This window comes from Pipistrellus kuhlii, unplaced genomic scaffold, assembly GCF_014108245.1.
Source record: "Pipistrellus kuhlii isolate mPipKuh1 unplaced genomic scaffold, mPipKuh1.p scaffold_m20_p_3, whole genome shotgun sequence".
Lineage (NCBI taxonomy): Eukaryota > Metazoa > Chordata > Mammalia > Chiroptera > Vespertilionidae > Pipistrellus > Pipistrellus kuhlii.
Genome location: NW_023425529.1, coordinates 108,825,704 through 108,844,334, shown reverse-complemented (window position 1 = coordinate 108,844,334; position 18,631 = coordinate 108,825,704). Strand labels below are relative to the sequence as shown.

General features: G+C 42.1%; 1 protein-coding gene across 4 annotated transcripts in view; it reads left to right on the top strand.

Annotated features, from left to right (window-relative positions):
- Positions 1-310: 310 nt before the first annotated feature.
- Positions 311-18,631, top strand: part of FNDC3A (fibronectin type III domain containing 3A) — a 159,709-nt gene continuing 141,388 nt past the window's right edge. For 2 of the 4 annotated variants that reach the window (XM_036455765.2, XM_036455763.2), the window contains exon 1: positions 918-1,047. The gene's annotated coding sequence lies outside the window, so the exon portion shown is untranslated. Of the gene's footprint in view, positions 331-917; positions 1,048-1,685; positions 1,708-18,631 lie in introns of those variants that run through there. The other 2 variants (XM_045588660.1, XM_036455764.2) reach the window with 2 other exon arrangements.

Here is an 18,631-nt window from a genome sequence, read left to right as displayed (position 1 = left end):
GCTATTTTAAAAGGCAGCACAATTAAAAAATAATAATAAAACTGAAATAAAGCCAGCACAGGGACCCTGGCAGCCTGCAGCATTGCCTTTGCAGGAACAGCTCCGGGGTTGGACTCTGGCTCCCAGGGACTACCCCTTCCCCAGCCTCCAGCCACCGCGGAAGTCCGCCCGCCAGCGGCCGGCCAGCGCCCCCGGAGCCGGAGGCGCGGGGACCTCCGCGGGCTCACCTGGGAGCCTCCGCGCTGCGGTGCAAACGAAGGTGATGGGTTTCCACGCGACCTGACTGGGGAACCGACCAAGAAGCCGCCTCCTCCCGCGCCTCCCACTGAAGTGAGTGTTTTTGTGGCTGGAGAGGTCCGGGCCCCCGGGGTTCGGGACCGGAGCCGCCCCAGCCCCCCGGGGTGTCTCCTCTGTCCGAGGGGGAGTGTCTTAAAGGACTGGCCCCGCGTTAAACCTGAGGCTGACCGCCGCGCCCCCGGAGCGGGTCTGGGGTGTGTGTGTGATTTGGGGGGGCGGGTGTTGCAGTTTGGGGGTGGAAATCGTGTGAGGGGCCCCAGGAACTTCAAGGAACACATTTCCCCGGTGTGGCTCGTGAGTGGCCGCGGAGAACCAGGGCCGCAGTCTCGGAGGGCGGGTGCTGCGGGGGGCGCTGTGGGGGGATCGGACCCCGGGCCCGCGGCGGCGCGCGCTGCCGGGAAAGCCCGGGGCGGCGGGTCCGGGCCGCCGGGGGCGCCGTCGGCGGGGCTCGCGCAGCCGCACTGGGCGCGCCGACGCCGGGCCCCTCCTCCCGGCTCCGGAGTAAGCATGGCGGCGGCGGCGTTCGCGGTCCCTCGGGTGAAACAGAAAGCGGGAGCTGCGCGGAGAGGGAGCGGAGAGCGGGGCTGAGGCGGCGCCGTCACAGCCGGGAAAACACCCGCGAGTCGGCGCGCCGGCGGCCCCCCGAGCCGGCTCTGCCCCTGAGGGGGAGCGGGAGCGGCCAGTCCCCGAAGGAGCGGCGCCAGGGCAGCCGCCGCCGCCTTCCTCCGTCCGGAGCGGCGTAGCTCGGAGGTGAGCGCGCGGCACTCCCTTCGGGGAAGGTGGGGGAGACCGAGCCGCCCCCGCCCCGCCCCTCGGCCGGCGTCACGGGACCGTTAGTCTGGGGCGGCCGAGGGTCGCGGGGCCCGGGCGCCGAGCGGGGCGCGGGCCGTCGAGGGGCCTGGACCTCCCCGTCCCGTGGGCGCGCCGTGGGCCGCGGGGAAGGGGCGCCGCGCGGGACCGGCCGCGGGCGGGAGCCTCCCCTCCGAGCGATCCCGGGGGCGCGGCCCGGCCCGGCCCCCAGCCTGAGGCGGCGGCGCGGGGGCGCGGGCGGCCCCTCAGCCCGCACCCCCGCTTCCCGGGCCGCGGCGAGCGGCGCCCTCCCGGAGGCCGGCGCGGGGGCGGGAGGCGAGCCCTCGGGGGAGGAGGATCCGGGAGCGGCCGCCGCGCCTTCGGTCGCGGCCTCCCCGCCGCCGCCCAACTTGAAACACGTCTCCGGGGAGAATTTGCCCCGCTCCGCGTGGGGTTAACACCTCGAAACCCGCCCCGTGCGCGTGCGATCCTGTGGGGCCGGCGGCGGCGGGACCGGCCACCTGCGCGGCCGGGAGGGAGGGAGCGGAGACCGCGGCGCTCGCCCGGAGCAGCCCGAACCGTGAACTTTTGGCACAGCTGTGGAGGGACATCCAGCGTTAGGTAAAGGAAAATGGACACATGGTTTTTTTAGTCATGAAATCGCGGCGGGCTGTTTTAGTGAATGTAGTCGTCGTTCTTTTATTAAATTGTTTGCGTTTAAAAGCCTTGGGATATTTGGGGGGGGGGGGGTGTGCGTCATGGTTGCTGAGGGGCTTAAGAATCGCGAATTGAGAAATGTTCTTTTGTGACATTTTGTGAGAACCGATTTGTGTCTCAGCATCGATTAAAAAAGAACAGGCTGACAAGATTTATTTTTTATATATATACAGTATAGTCCTCATTCATGTACGTGTTCACGGTGGACTCTCTAAAACGGAGCAACGTGATTATTTTGCTGCTTCACTGTGCGGTCTGTGTTTATGGTCCTCGAAACCAAAGTTTTTCCTGTGTTATGAGAATGAACTAGCAAAAGCTGAGCTGTTGCTATCCTGTTTTACCGCCATGCCATCCCAGCGCCAGCGCTGAACATATGCTACTCGGGAGCTGGAACCATATGTTAGGCAGGAGCTAACTGAGTTTTGTGACTACGTGCCTGTGTTTGGATGGATGTTTAGTTTTTATGTATTTGTTAAGTCTGTAATTCTTGCCGTTGTGCAAGTTTTCTTTAAATCACTTAAAAATATTCACGAGAAGTGAGTCCCTACCTTTCTGATATTTTCTTGGTTGAATCGACTTTTCTCGTGTCATGAAATCAAGTGCCCGCTGAGACAGATGGTGGACTTCACAGAAAACAATGATAGGAAGTATTTTAACACATCTTTTATAATACAGAACCTACAGTTTTGCTTTCAGCTTTGTAGCCCACTTATATTGTTGCCATCAGTAATAATAACAATTAGTGGGAAGAAGGAATGATGACAAGGAAAAAAAATCTTGTTCAAATTTTTATTTAAAATTCTGTATTTAAACACTTTAGCACGTTAGCACTATCACAGTTCATTTTACTGTATTATTGTCCTTTCCTACATAGATCATCTCAGTTTTCTTGTGTGTAGGTTAACTGAAAATTTTAAAATCTCAGTCTGGCTGCCTTTAGCCACCTGTATGCTTCTGAATCAACCCCCTCTTTTTCCCTTTTGTCTGAATCCTCAGAATCATTTAATGCTCAGGAAAAATAAACTTGGTTAATACTGGCTTCATTCAAACATAATTAGGAAGGTAATTTGTTTCTCCCAAAGTAATAGTAATGGCTTTGAAAAAACTGATTCTAGGATTATCTTTTGATATAAGTTTTATCACTTGCCCTCTTCATATGAGTAATTGAGAGTGGATTTCTTTTACCATGAATTTAATAATTGTTTTGATTGTGAAATTTCTACAGTATAATACTAAGCATATTTTATTACTAATTAAAAAAATTTCCCCTTATTTTCTGACTAGCTAGGCATAGGTCAGGTCGAGACTATAAAACCCAGAAAAAAGAGAAGGGATCCACGATTAATATTCTCATTGTCTTTTGTGGCTTTACTTAAGTAAATAGCATTTAACTTATAATTTGTCTATTTTTAGTCTAGTCTCAGGTAAAAGTCTAGTCTAAGGTAAAAGTAGATTTACAGTTGTTCGTATGGAAAATAATACAATAATTAATAAGTAGTCATATAAGAACAAACTATATTTCTTGTACTCACAACTGTAAATTTACTTTTGCCAAAACCAGTTTGGCTCAGTGGATAGAGCGTTAGCCTGCGGACTGAAGGGTCCCGGGTTCGATTCCAGTCAAGGGCATGTACATTGGTTGTGGGCACATCCCCAGTTGGGTGTGTGCAGGAAGCAGCTGGTCGATGTTTCTAGCTCTCTATCCCTCTCTCTTCCTCTCTGCAAAAAATCAATAAAATATATAAATAAATAAATAAATTTACTTTTGTCCCACCCCTGTATTTAAGCTTCTTTTAAAAATTTGTATTTTTTAATGTTTATACATCCAAGGCTTATGCACCTTATATTTTTGCCTATATTTTTAAATTATAATTTGAAGTTACTTAAAAAGTCTTTTTGAAAAATGTTTTTAGTGCTTTTTAAATAAAAATGAATCTAGGTGGTATCTTTAAGAGTGATGTAGGAATATGCTCAAGATTTTTCACTTTACTAGTCAGGTAATCAAAAGATAAATGATTGTGTTTTTTATTCCTAGCATTTTCTAGGAGATTTCAAATAAATTCACAATATTATAAATACAAAAATATAGAATACTGTGCTTATCCATCCCATTGAGTCTTTTACTGCCTCAGTTTATGGCTTTGCTAAAAAGAAAAGAAATAAATAAAAATGGCCTCTATGGATATCAGTGTCAAGAGCTGTCTTTAAAATAAATATATATTTTTCGGAAAGGAAGGGAGAGGGAGAGAGATAGGAACATCAATGAGAAGGAATCATTGATCAGCTGCCTCCTGCATACCCCCTATTGGGGATCAAGCAGGCAACCCAGGTACATGCCCTTGATTGGAATCCAACCTGAGACCCTTCAGTCCAAAGGCCCATGCTCTATCCACTGAGCCAAACCAGCTAAGTCCTGCAATCCACATGCGCTTCCTGGAAAGACCCGGGGCAGCTGGGTCCGCTAGGGCTAGAGCTGCTTCTTAAAAAGCAATGAATGGCCAATAGTATTGAAAGGCAAATTCGGAGTGGATTTTGTTTGTTTTTTACATGATTAAGATCTTTTATAATTTTCTTAATATTTTGAGCTCATTTTATTTTAGATTATTATTTAGTGGTCTCTTTTTGTTCTTGATCCTTATCTCTCTGTTCTCCCCCTATTATAGTTTTGCTTGTTTTTCACATACACTTTCTAAGTTCTCAGTGTAATAACCCTATGGTTTTCCATGAAGTTCTTTTGTGGGTGTCATCTTTAGATATTTCCAGTCACTTATTACCCTTTACCCAGCCCTCAGGTTGTTTTTCTTCAAGATAGGGAGGTACACTTGGGAGATGACATGTGCTTAGAAGATGAGCTATTATTAAAATGGAGATACAGATAAAAGCAGTGTGGTGTGTTTCCTTCCTTCAAGTAGTTTACAGACTAGTTGGGGATACTAGATTAACACATGGGAAATCATTAGCAAAAAATAACATGGTGGTATTAAGTTGTGTGGCAAAAACTGAAATATAAAGGAAAATGAGGGCCACTAAAGGGCTAGAAAGATCTTGAAAGGCAATCAGAGGAAGTTAGAATTGAAGCTTATGAAAGATTTAGATAGCAAGAGGAATGACATTCCTAAAAAGACTAATCGATATAGCTAGTACTAGTAGCAAGGAGATCATTCTAAGAGCATCCAAGAACAAGTATTATAACGAAGGGTAGAGATTTTGGCTAAGCGTTAGGGCATGGTCAAGAGAGGAATAGGCAGGGCTGGACAAGACAGTTTGGCTGTATCATGATGAACCCATCATGAAACGATACATCTACTTTGACATATTCATAGCTTAAGCTTTATGTATAAGGGATGTCTTTATATGTGTTTGTTTATTATAGCTTAGATCAAGGTTTGGCAGACTTTTTCTGCAGACTAGAAGGTAGTATGTTAGGCCTGGTGGGCCATTTAGAGTTTCTGTTGGATATTCTTTTTTTGTTTTTTTACAATGTTTTAAAAACAAACAAAAAACATCTTTGACTCAAGGGCCAAACTGAAACAAGCCAGCTTTGGGTAGGGTTTGGCCAGTGGGCCTAATTTGCTGACTCATGGCTAATAACTGGCTAGCTAATTGTCCATATTGCATACGTGAGAGGCCTTATATTAGGGGTGTCGAACTCAATCAGAGAAGGGGCCAAAATCTAAAATCCAGCCTAAATCGCGGGCCGAATGGTTTACTTAACAGTCATAAACTGTCATTGTGATGGAAACGCAGCGGAGTGCAGTGATGATAGCGCGGTGCAGGCCACATTGCAAGGCCTGGCGGGACGGGTTTGGCCCGAGGGCCCTGTGTTTGACACATGTGCCTTATATCATTTGTCTACATGGTGGTTTAGTGTGTTTTGTTATTACTGTCATTTGTATTTTCCCCTATGTTATAGTAAAAATAAAAATATGCAGAAATAACTATTGTAATGGTTATTTTGTGGCCATACCTCTAGCAACAACCCAGATTAGGTCTTAGAACTAGGAAGTGAAAGAAGAAAAACTTTTGAGCCATGCCTTAGAGCAGTGAAAATTGCTACATCCAGGCTGATTTAGAATTTGTGTATGGTTAAGTATATCAATTGCCTGTTTTGGTTTTACATATAAACTACAACTGGCATTTTAGAAACTTTGGCTAGAGTGCTGGGAGCAGACAGTAGGAATCCTTGTTTTTTAAAGTAGTTTAGGTGACTTAGTAAAGAAACAAAATTGGGCAATCCTCAATAACTCTAAAAAGACTCACTAGTTTGTAGGTTAGTCTAATCCTTTATAATCAAGAGCTAATATGCAAGTAGTCATCACACCATCACACGGTAAGGGCTCAGAAACTCAACACTGGGGAGAGTGGAATGGGGACTAGCCAGGCTGTGGCCAAGAAGAGGGACAAGCTGCCCGCCATGTCGTCCCTGGTGCCAGCGGCTGCGCCTGTGGCCAAGGAGAGGGACAAGCCACATGCCCCGCAGATGGGCCTGCAGCCCGGCCTGGGAGAGGGACAAACCATATTCCCTATAGCAGCTGATGCTGTGGCCGGCTGGGGCGAAGCTGTCCTGTGTTCTGGGTGCCTGCAGCTGGCCAGAGGAAGGGAAGCTGGGTCCCAGGTGCCTGCAGCTGGCTGGAAGAGGGAATCCTGAGTCCTGTGTGTGGGGCGAGGCAGAGGCAGTTAGGGGTGATCAGGCAGGAGGGAATGTGAGTGGTTAGGAGCCAGCAGTCCTGGATTGTGAGAGGCAGTTGGACATCTCCCAAGGGGTCCCGGATTGGAGAGGGTGCAGGCTGTGCTGAGGGTATGCATGAATTTCATGCACCAGGCTTCTAGACTATAATAATAAAAGTGTAATATGCTAATTAGACCAGACTGTTGAATGACCTTCTGGATGTCATTTTAAACGAAGCCATCGCGGTAGGGGCCGAGGCAGAGGTGGGTAGGGCTATCAGGCAGGCAAGCAGTTAGGGGCAATCAGGCAGACAGGCAAATAATTAGGAGTGATCAGGCAGGTGAGTGGTTAGGAGTCAGTGGTCTGGGATTGTTAGAGGGATGTCTGACTGCTGGTTTAAGCCTGATCTTGCAGGGTTCGGGCCTAAACCGGCAATCGGACATCCCCCAAGAAGTCTCGGATTGTGTGGGCTGAGGGACTCTCCCCCTCCCCCATGCATGAATTTTGTGCACTGGGCTTCTTGTCTATATATATACAACCCTAATATGCAAATTGAACGGCAGAACAACTGAACAGTTTCTATGATATGCACTAACCATGCATGCGGAACATGGTGGGTTTCAGCCACAGTGGGATGGTGGAGCAGGTGAGTGGGGGCACCGGTTGCTGTCATCAGACAAGCCTCTGGTGGTTACTGAAAATTATTTGCTCCCATGCACTGCAGTCCTGCCTGGTCCTTGCACCTGATGCCTGCACCAGCCCCGATTACTCAGTGCTGTCAGCAGATGTGAGTGGTGGCTGCCAGCCCCTATAGTCCCTGAGAGCTTTTCTACTTCCCCTTGTTCCTGAGGGGGGATCAGGGCAGCAGTTGCCACTTGCTTGCACCCACTGCTGGTGCCAGCTCCGGCCCCACTCTGCGCTGTCAGCGGGTGCAAGCGGGGCTGGCACCTTCAGGGCATGGGAACGGCAGCAGCGGGAGCAGAGCTGATGGCAGACGGATCTGAGGGGTATGCGGAAGAAAGAACCTCACAGCCCACAGTTTCTTTCAAGGTGCACAAATTTGTACACTGGGCCCCTAATAATTATTTACGTTGATGAGTTGGAGTCATCAGAAAAAGGTTTATTGCCCTGACCAATCTGGCTCAGTGGATAGAGCATCGGCCTCATACTCAAGGGTCCCAGGTTCGATTCTGGTCAAAGGCATGTACGTTGGTTGCGGGCACATCCCCAGTAGGAGGTGAGCAGGAGGCAGCTGATGGATGTTTCTAACACTCTATCTCTCTTCCTTTCCCTCTGTAACAAAATCAAGAAAATAGGTTAAAAAGAAAAGAAAAGAAGAGAAAAGAAAAGATAATATTGTGTGCAGATTAAGGCAGAGAAGAAAGACCTAGAGATCTTTTTAAAAAAAATTTCCATTATGATTGTTTAAAAATAAGTTATGGTGATTTAAAGGTATCAATAATTTTGAAAATTCGTTTACATGAATTATCTCTTTGAAGTTTCTAAATTTATAGATGTGTATTTCTAAGTGTTCTGTTTTTCCCGCACACTGTGTTTTATTTAATATTGACAGGTGAATAGTGGTGTGTTGGGTTATGGTTTGTGATGCTGTCTTAAGTTTTAAGGCAGTTTTGTTCAGTGGCTAGAGTAGGGGTGTCGAACTCAATCAAAGAAGGGGCCAAAATCTAAAATCCAGCCTAAATTGCGGGCCGAATGGTTTACTGAACAGTCATAAACTGTCATTGTGATGGAAACGCAGCAGAGTGCAGTGATGACAGCGCGGTGCGGGCCACATTGCAAGGCCTGGCGGGACGGATTTGGCCCGCGGGCCTTCTGTTTGACACATGTGGGCTAGAGCATTGGCATGCAGACTGAAGATTCTGGGTTTGATTCTGGTCAAGGGCAGCACATGCCAGGGTTGCAGGTAGGGGCCACGCAGGAAACAGCCAATTAACGATTCCCTCTCATCATTGATTTTTCTCTCTCTCCCTTTCTCTTCCTCTTTGAAATCAATAAAAATGTATTTTTTAAAAATAATGAAGTTCAGCCTTCATAAAGTGTTGCCTAATAAAAGCTTATTTAAAAATTTTTTCCTAAAAAAATAATTTTTTCCTATAAAGAGAAATTAACAATCTACTCTCCCACTCCCCTTTAATTTTAGAAATTAAAATTATACCATAATTTCTGCTGCACCAATAATGCCTTCTGTCTCTATTTCAGAATCTACACTCTGTCAATATCCTGTGACTATATTTCCTATTGCTTTCCAACTTTGTGTAGTACAAAGGGCATATGTTTTGCATTAAGGAGATATGGGTTTATGTACTGGCTGTTTGTCTTACTGGCTGTGCATAAATGAGCAATTTACCTCTCTGAGTCTTACCTTCATTAGGCAAGGACAATAATAGAACCTACCTCTTAGAATAGGCTATTATAAGAATAAAAAAAGAGAGTCCATTTAATATGGCAAGTAAAACGCTTGCCATAGAATATTTATATCTAGAACTTTGTCACACGTGTCTAATCATTGCAACCTAGGTATCCTATTTTTGTTTTACCATTGTTATCCATCTATCATTTGTTAAAAACATTAAATGACTTAGATACTTAGAATATGAATGTCAGAAAAATGAATGTCATACTCCCTTTTTTATGGTAAATCATATACTCTCCTGTTTCCCTGAAAATAAGATAGTGTCTTATATTAATTTTTGCTCCCAAAGATGCTCTAGGTCTTATTTTCAGGGGATGTCTTATTTTTCCATGAAGAAGAATACAGTACACATTTATTGTTAAATGAAAATAAAGGAAACTTATTACCTGTATACAGTACGTTAGTACGGTAGTTGTCGACACAAACCAGACAAACTGAATCCTACAGTATCAAGAATTTACTCATTTATTCAATGACAATCATGTCATCATCTTCTGGAACATCATCATAACAATTCAATTCCTGAATTTCCTGGTGAATTTCTTGTGACTCCATTTCTTTCAGAATCAGTGGACCAAATTTCTCATGTTTAGCCTAGGGGGGGCCTTATTTTCGGGGGAATGCCTTATATTTCACTCAGAAGGAAACCTGTAAGTAGGTCTTATTTTGGGAGGATGACTTATTTTGGGGGAAACACGGTAGGACAAGAGAGAAAGACATGTAAACACATGCATATTTTAAAATAATTAAAAGTAAATACAATATCTCTTTTGCCTCTCACTTTTGTGAATCCTTCCTGTCATTTACTACTGAATTACTGTATTTCCATAGTAATACAATATCATGATTGAGTACTTATTATACTGTAGCATTTATGTTTCTTCACTTGTCTTTCTCAACTATTAAACTACTAGTAGCCCTATGCACAAAATTCATGCATGGGATGGGGTGTCCCTCAGCCTGGGCTGCACAGTTTCCAATCTGGAACCCCTCAGGGGATGTCCGACTGCTGGTTTAAGTCTGATCCCTGAGGGTAGTCAGACATCCCTCTCATAATTGCTCACCTGCCTGCCTACCTGATTGCTCCCAACCACTCTGCATGTTGGCCTTCTCGCCCCCAACTGCCACCCCTCGCTAGCCTATTCACCCCCAAATCCCCCTTCTCCCATGCTGGCCTGCTCATTCCCAGCTGCCCCCTCTGCCAGCCTGATTGCCCTAACTTCCCCCCTCCCCCACCACTGGCCTGATCACCCCCAATTGCCCTCCCCTCCTGGCCTAATTGCCCCTAACTGCCTCTGCCTCGGCACTGCCACCTTGGCTTTGTCTGGAAGATTGTCAGAAAGGTCTCCTGGATGGTCTCCCGGTTTAATTAGCATATTACTCTTTTATTAGTATAGATTAACTTTCTAAATTTGAACAGTTCTGGGGTTGGCAATTCTTTTTCTGTAAAGGGACGGGTAATATTTTAGGCTTTGTGGCCACAAGGACTCTGTTGCATTTACTTAACTGTTCTATAGGAGCATAAAAATGACTATAGGTATTGAATTTATCTGCTTTTGGCTGTGTTCCAGTAAAACTTTATTTATAAAAAACAGACAAAAGGCCAGATTTGGCCCACAGGCCTTACTTTATGAACTCCAGCAATGCTGCCTTGTGCCTGGCTAATATAAGGTACTTAGTAAATAATAAGAATATGTATTAAACAATTCTTATATCCTGGGTGCTTCAAAACAATTTTACATGTATCAATTTACTGAATTCTTAGAACAACCCTTTGATGTACATACCATTTAAAAAATTAGGAAACAGAAGAATGGGGAAGTTAAATAACATTGTAAGATCCTATAACTAGTTAGTGACAGATTTGGGATTTGAACACAGGCATTCTGACTCCAGAGCCTGGGCTTTCAGTTATTAAGTTATACCAGTTCTGATATGCTGAATCCCAGTAGTGCAATATTCATTCAGTATTAGAAAACATACTCATGTAATTCACTATGTTAATAGATTAAGGGGGAAAACTATATGATAGTAAAAACAAAATGGCAAAAACAAAATTTAGAAGAAGTGAAATTGGGGGTACAGGGTAAAGAAAGCCTTTTCAGGTGAGACATAAAACTTAAATGCCATTTTAGATCAGTTAACTGCCATAAGCATCTATAAACAGACGCAAGTGGCAAACCTTTTTTCATTAAATTCAAAATACGGTGGCAGTTAACTGGTTAAAAAGGCAAGTAATATTATAGATTGTGATAAACTTTTTGACATATAGTAGACAAATTTAATATTCAGAGTTTGCAAGGTGTGTCTAAGTAAGTATGAAAAAGACAACCTGGTAGGAAATAAGAAAAAAATGAAAGTAGGAAAATCATGGAAATAGAAAACTAGCCTATAAAGTTTTGGAGATACTCAACCACACCAGTAATCTGAGAAATTTCATTTACAACATTAATGAAATAGAATTTCAAAAAAATGTTTACTACTAATAATAAAATAGACAAAATGTGGGAAATTTAAAATCAGTGTCAAATTGGAAAGTGTGCATTAAACTATTGAAATGAGTATAAATAGATTCACTTTTTTAGGAGAAAAATGTGGCAGTATCTATTAATTTTAAGAGCATATACGTCTGTATATCTATAATACATAAATGCTATAATAGGTTCCTAGAAAATGTTACATGGTTATTCCCTTCAGGGAGAGAAATGTATGAAGAAAAATAGAAACAATCTGTCTCAGCATTTATTAGAATAGTGAAGTAATGGTATGCCCTTACAGAATATTAGGCAGCCATTAAAAAGAATGAAATAGATACAGAAATAGTTCTTTAGGAAAACTTGAACATTTTACATGAAAAAGCAAGACACTGACCAGTACATGTGATTTCATTTATGTAACAACTACTGCCAGAAAGCCTCATATGCAGGTAAGTGCAGAGAAGAAGTTTGAAATGGTATATCCCACAGAGGGTAATTGTGAAAATGGGAGTTGGATTTGAGGGCAGGAGGAAGAGTTAAAATAATATCTATATGTTTTTTCAGTATTGTATAAAATGTATAGCTTTTGTGATGTAACAAAAATAATGAAAAATAATAGGGTTTGAATTTGGTGATTATGATTAGTTCTTTTTTGAATCACATTTGATAGTTGGACAGCCTTGATTTACTAGTATGTCTGTTTTAATAGCATCTCCTCCTTTCACTCACAAAAGCTCCTCAATTGTGTGTGAAGTCATTGGTACATTAAAAAATAGCTATCTCAGCTCTAGCTGGTATAGCTCAGTAGGTTGGGTGTCATCCTGTGCACTAAAGCATTGCCAGTTTGATTCCAGTCAAGACCCAATTGCTTCGGAAAGAAGACAATGCTCTGTGTTTGGTGGGATCATGAAGGTATGGTGTATTATGAGCTTCTAAAACCAGGTGAAAAAGTTAATACAGATCACTACTGACAAGAAATAATCAGTTTGAATCATGCTTTAATCTTGAAACGATCAGAATGTGCCAGAAGATATGGCAAAGCAATTTTACTTCATGATGACCATCACACACTTCAAAACAAGTTAAAGAAACATTAAAAGATCTTCCCTGGGAAGTATTAACCCACCCACTGTATTCACCAGGCCTTGTTCCTTCAGATTATCACTTGTTCTGGCACACGCACTTTCTGAGCAGCACTTCAAAATGTAAAAGGAAGTTGAAAATTGGGTCTCTGAATGGTTTGCCTCAAAACAAGAAAAGTTCTATTGGGATGGTATCCACAAATTACCTGAAAGATGGGAGAAATGTGTAGTTAGTGATGGACATTACTTTGAATAAAGCACTTAGATGTTTCTCCTGAAATTTTCGTGTTTTCTTTTATTACAAAATCCGCATTATTAGCTGGTACACATGGTAGATATTTCTCTTCGTCTCTCTGTCTCTCTAAAAACAGAATCAGTTTAAAAAAGAATATATTTACTGTGCTAACAGTATGCAGAAGAAAGTTGGAGTTACTATATTAATTCAGAAGTTAGATTTCACAGCAAAGATAATTATTATCAGAGATAAAGAGGTTCATTTCATGATGATAATAGGATTAATTCATCAGGACATAATCCTAAATTTTTATGCATCTAATAAAAGAGTCAAATTACATAATAGAATTGCAAAGAGCAATAATATGCAATTTTAGCAGATTAAAATATCCCTCTATAAATTGATAGAACAAGTAGAATGTAAAACCTAAAAGAATAAAATTTCATGAATAAAACAGAAGAAAATTTTTGTGACTTGTATTAAGCCAAGATCTCTATTTCTTATTTTTGTTTATTTTTTAAAATATATTTTTGTTTTCAGAGAGGAAGGGAGAGGGAAAGAGAATCATCAATTATGAGAGAGTCTCATTGATTGGCTGCCTCTTGCATGCCCCCTGCTCGGCATCAAGCCCACAACTGGGGCATGTGCCCGTGAACGGAATGGAACCTGGGATCTTTCAGTTCGCAGGCTGATTGATCCAAAGGAGCTAAGGTTGGGCAAAGATCTCTTTAGATACAGCACCAAAAACAACATAAAATAACAAAGTGATAAGGTGGGCTTTATCATAATTAAAACTTCTGCTCTTATCTGTGTTAAGAGAATACTCAACTGGGAGAAAATCTTTGTAAATCACTTATCTTGATAAAGGACTGATATCTAGACTATATAAAACACTATCAAACCTGAGTAATAAGAAAGCAAAATTACTCAGTAACAAAATGGGCCAAAGTGTTGAACCAACCAAAAAGCTATAGGGTGGAAATAAACACATTTTCATGTGTAACATGTTATTGGAATGAAAACTTGGGATTACAAATAAAAAAATTGGGGGTTGATTGGTAGGTTTATTATCTTGATTGTAGTAATGGTGTTATAATGTAGTAATGGTGTTTACTCATGTGTCAAAATTTATCAAGTTGTACACTTTAAACATGTTCTTTGATATATGTCAATTATACCTCAGTAAAGCTATTTTAAAAATCTAGAGTAGTTGCTGTTCTGTATTTGCTGATACATATTCATTTAATAAAGTTAACTTATTTCTCTGCCATTTCCCAAAAACATTTAAAGTTTTATTTTTTTCTTAAACCTATAGGAAATAGTACCTTCAATCTGAGAGGAAAATTGATTTGGCTCATAGTATATTGATTTGGATGAAATATCCAAGGGCAATTTTGAAGACTCATTAAACTGGACTACTTTTTTTTTTTTTTTAATATATTTTATTGATTTTTTACAGAGAAGAAGGGAGAGAGAGAGAGAGAGAGCGAGAGAGCGAGCTAGAAACGTCGATGAGAGAGAAACATTGACCAGCTGCCTCTTGCACACCCCCTACTGGGGATGTGCCCGCAACCAATGTACATGCCCTTGACCGGAATCGAACCCGGGACCTTTCAGTCCGCAGGCCGAGCTCTACCACTGAGCCAAACCAGTTTCGGCTGGACTACTTTGTAAACACTTTCCCCACCTGGTGAAAGAATTAGACTTAAGTGCACAGAACTCCAAACAAAAGGAATCCAAAAAAGACCACACCAAGACAAATCATAATTAAAATTCCAAGTGCAAAAGACAAAGAGAGAATATTAAAAGCAGCAAGAGCAAAGCAGATAGTTACCTATAAAGGAGCACCTATACGATTGTCAGCTGATTTCTCAACAGAAACCATGCAGGCCAGACGGGAATGGAAAGAAATATTCAAGGTGATGAATAGTAAGAACCTACAGCCAAAGATAATCTATCCAGCAAAGCTATAACTCAGAATCAAAGGTCAGATAAAGAGCTTCACTAATAAAAAAAAAGCTAAAGGAGTTCATCACCACCAAACCAGAATTATATGAATTGCTGAAGGGGGTTCTTTCAGAAGAGAAAGTAAATAAAGATAAAAACTATGAACAACAAATACGTAACTATCAACAAGTGAATCTAAAAACCAAGGAAATTTAAAAAAAATGATGAACAATATTAACTTGAATATAATAGAATCAGAGGTATGGAAGGGGAGTGAACTGACGATTCTTGGGGAGAAGGGGAGAGGGGGGCGTGGGAAGAGACTGAACATAAACTGTGCACCTATGGATGAGGACAATGTGGGGTGGGGAAAGGGCAGAGGATGGGGTGGGAACCTGGTGGAGGAGAACAATGGAGGGGTGTATAAAAAATAAAAAATAAATAAAAAATGCATGTGATAAAGGAAAATGTTAATTTTAGAATCTAGATTTCTAGCATATGATATTCACTGTTTAAGTATTCCAGCTTTCTTGTAGGTTTAAGACTTTTCATGATATAAAATATAATGTAGCTATTTTTAAAATTTTTGTGCAAGTGAAAGAAATGTACCAGATGTGCTCTTAGACAAAATAATGAAAATTTAATATCCTCATAATTATGGGTAACTATAGAAGACTATGTGTTAATACATTGACACTGCATTTATTAATCTTAGCAACTGGCTATTCAAAATTTTCTAATCAAGTTATAATTGGATATTACAGTTTGATCTCACTAATCTCAATTTTCTAAAATACATATTTTTTGGTTTTTAAATTGCACTTGACACACAATATTATATTAGTTCAGGTGTGCAAACCCATGATTTATGTAACTTAAGAAGTGATAAACCTGATAAGTCTAGTACCCATCTGACATCAAATATAGTTAATACAATTTTATTAACTATATTCACTATGCCATACTTTACATCTCCATGACTATTCTATAATATTACCACCAACCTGTACATCTAATTCCCTTCCCCTTTTTTACCTATACCCAGAGCCCCCCTACCATCTGGCAACTGTCAAAATGTTCTCTGTAACTATAAATCTGTTTCTGTTCTACCTGTACAATTATTTTGTTTTTAGATTCTGCAGATGGTAAGATATTCTTTTTTGTGACTGAATCATATTCCTTGTACATATACAATTCTTCCTTATCTATTGATGGACACTTGGGTTGCTTTCATATATCGAATATCTATAATAATAAAAGTGAAATATGCAAATCAACCGAACAACTAAACAGCAAAACAACTGTCCAGACAACCTTCCGAACAACCACACTATAATACTCATTGGTGCCAGGCCAGCCAAGGCGGATGTGATGCGATTGGTTGGGGATCTCACCATTGCCCCATGATTGCCCTGCAGAGTGAGGTCCAAGCCACCTTCTGAAGGGCCATCAACGGGGGTGCTTCATGATTGATTGCCCCAAAGGAGGAAGCCCAGGCCACCAGCCGGTGGGTTGATTGAGTGTGGGGGGAGATCTGTGATCACCCCAAAGAGGGAGCCCCAGGCTACTTGGCCAGTGGTGCAGTGGTGGGTGAGTGGGGCCTTTCTCTACATGGTGATCGATTGCTCCAAAGAGGAAGGCCCATGCTACCCAGCTGGTGGCACTGCAGTGGGTGGGCAAGGCCTCCCTCTGCAAGATGATTGATCTTGGAGCCTGGGCCGGATGGGTGGGTACAACCCTCTGTTGGGCCATCAATCATGGAGCCCCGCATTCGATCGTCCCAAAGAGGGAGGCCCAGGCTTCTTGGCCACCAGTGCTGTGGCAGATGGGCGGGGCCTCCCTCTGCTGGGTGATTGAACGCAGGTTGCTCGAGGGTGCAGGCTGGGCTGAGTGGCATCCCCCCCACCCTCTGTGAACAATATTCATGCACTGGGCCTCTAGTTGTAAAAAATGTTGCAATAAACATATAGATGGCCCTAGCTGGTTTGGCTCAATGGAGAGAGCTGCAGACTAAAGGATTCTGGGTTCAATTCTGGTCAAGGGCACATGCCCAGGTTTCAGGTTCAGTCCCCCAGTAGGGGGACATTCAGGGGGCAGCCAGTTAATGAATCTCTCTCATCATTGATGTTTCTCTCTCTCCCCCTTCCTCTTTAAAATAAATAAAAATATACTTTTTTAAAATTAAAATAAACAGCCCTAATTGGTTTGGCTCTGGATAGAGCATCGGCCTGCAAACTGAAAGGTTCCAGGTTTGATTCTGGGCAAGGGCATGTATCTTGGTTACAGGCACATTCCCAATAGGAGGTGTGCAGGAGGCAGCTGACGGATGTTTCTCTCTCATCGATGTTTCTAACTCTGTCCTTCTCCCTTCCTCTCTGTAAAAAATCAATAAAATAATATATTTTTTAAATGGAAAAACATATGGACATATGTGTCTTCAGTTTTAGTGTTTTAGGTTTCTTTGGATAAATACCCCAAAGTGGAATTGCTTGGTCTTTCTTTGTCTGTAGTTATAGCCTTTGTTTTAAAGTCCTTTTTCTCTAGTATATTTATTGCTCCCCATCTTTTTTGTTGTTTGGTTTCTGCTTTCATTAAATATTTTTTTCCATCCCTTAACTTTCAGTCATTGTGTGTCTTTCCATCTAAAATGAGTTTCTTGTAGACAGCATATGTAAGGGTCTTTTATTACTATCCATTTAGTCACTGTATGTCTTTTGATTGGGGCACTTAATCCATTTACATTTAAAGTAATTGTTGATAGATATGTGTTGCCATTTTATTGCTCATATTTTTAGTTTTCTTCTTAAAAAAGACCCTTTAACATTTTTTGTAGTACTTGTTTGGTAGTGATGGACTGGCTCCTTTAGCTTTTTCTTGTCTGGGAAGGTCTTTATCCTTTGATTCTAAATAATAGCTTTACTGGGTGCAGTAATTTTGGTTGTACATCTTTGCTTTTCATCACTTTAAATATTTTGTGCCGATCCCTTCTGGCCTGCAAACTTTGTGTTGAGAAATCAGCTGACAGTCTTATGGGAGCTTCCTTATAGGTAAATAACTGCATTTCTCTTGTTGCTTTTTTTCTAATCCTCACCCATAGATAGTTTTCTATTGATTTTAGAGAAGAAGGAGGAGGGAGGGAGGGAGAGAGGGAGGGAGGGAGGGAGGGAGGGAGGCAGGGAGGCAGGGAGGGAGGGAGGGAGGGAGGAGAGAGAAACGTTGATGTGAGAAACATAAATTGGTTGCCTGCCATACGCACCCCAACTGAGGATTGAATCCACAATTTTTTAATATCGCTCTTTTCCCTTTCTCTATAATAGAAGTACCAACCGAATTCACAACCAACAATGATAGATCAAAACACACTTGTGTAATTGGCACCAGTGAGAGCTTTATATATATCGTGCATGCCAGAGTCAGCTTAACCTTTTATAGATATAGAATCAACTTGCTTAATTAGACCTGCTTTCTGATGTAGCTAAAGTTTTTGCAGCCCAGTGAAGCACCCCAACTTCTCTTTCAGGTAGTTATCAGCAACACAGCAGTAAATATGAACACGAAGCAGATTATTATTGATCACTCAGGGAGAACAAAGGGGAAAATATTTAACTGCAATAGTGTTTGACTATATTATTTTTTATTTTTTTAAAAAATATATTTTATTGATTTTTTACAGAGAGGAAGAGAGAGGGATAGAGAGTTAGAAACATCGATGAGAGAGAAACATCGATCAGCTGCCTCTTGCCCACAACCAAGGTACATGCCCTTGACCGGAATCGAACCTGGGATCTTTCAGTCCACAGGTCAACGGTCCATCCTCTGGGCCAAACTGGTTTTAGTAGTGTTTGACTATTCTGCGCAGTGAGAAAACTTGAAGTCATTTTTAAGGTCCATCATTTCTTAACTTTCTTTTCAGTCAGGTCGAGTTTCTAAGCTTTCTTAATCTCCGTTTTCTGGCTAATGAAGAGAAAATAGGATTCCACCAAG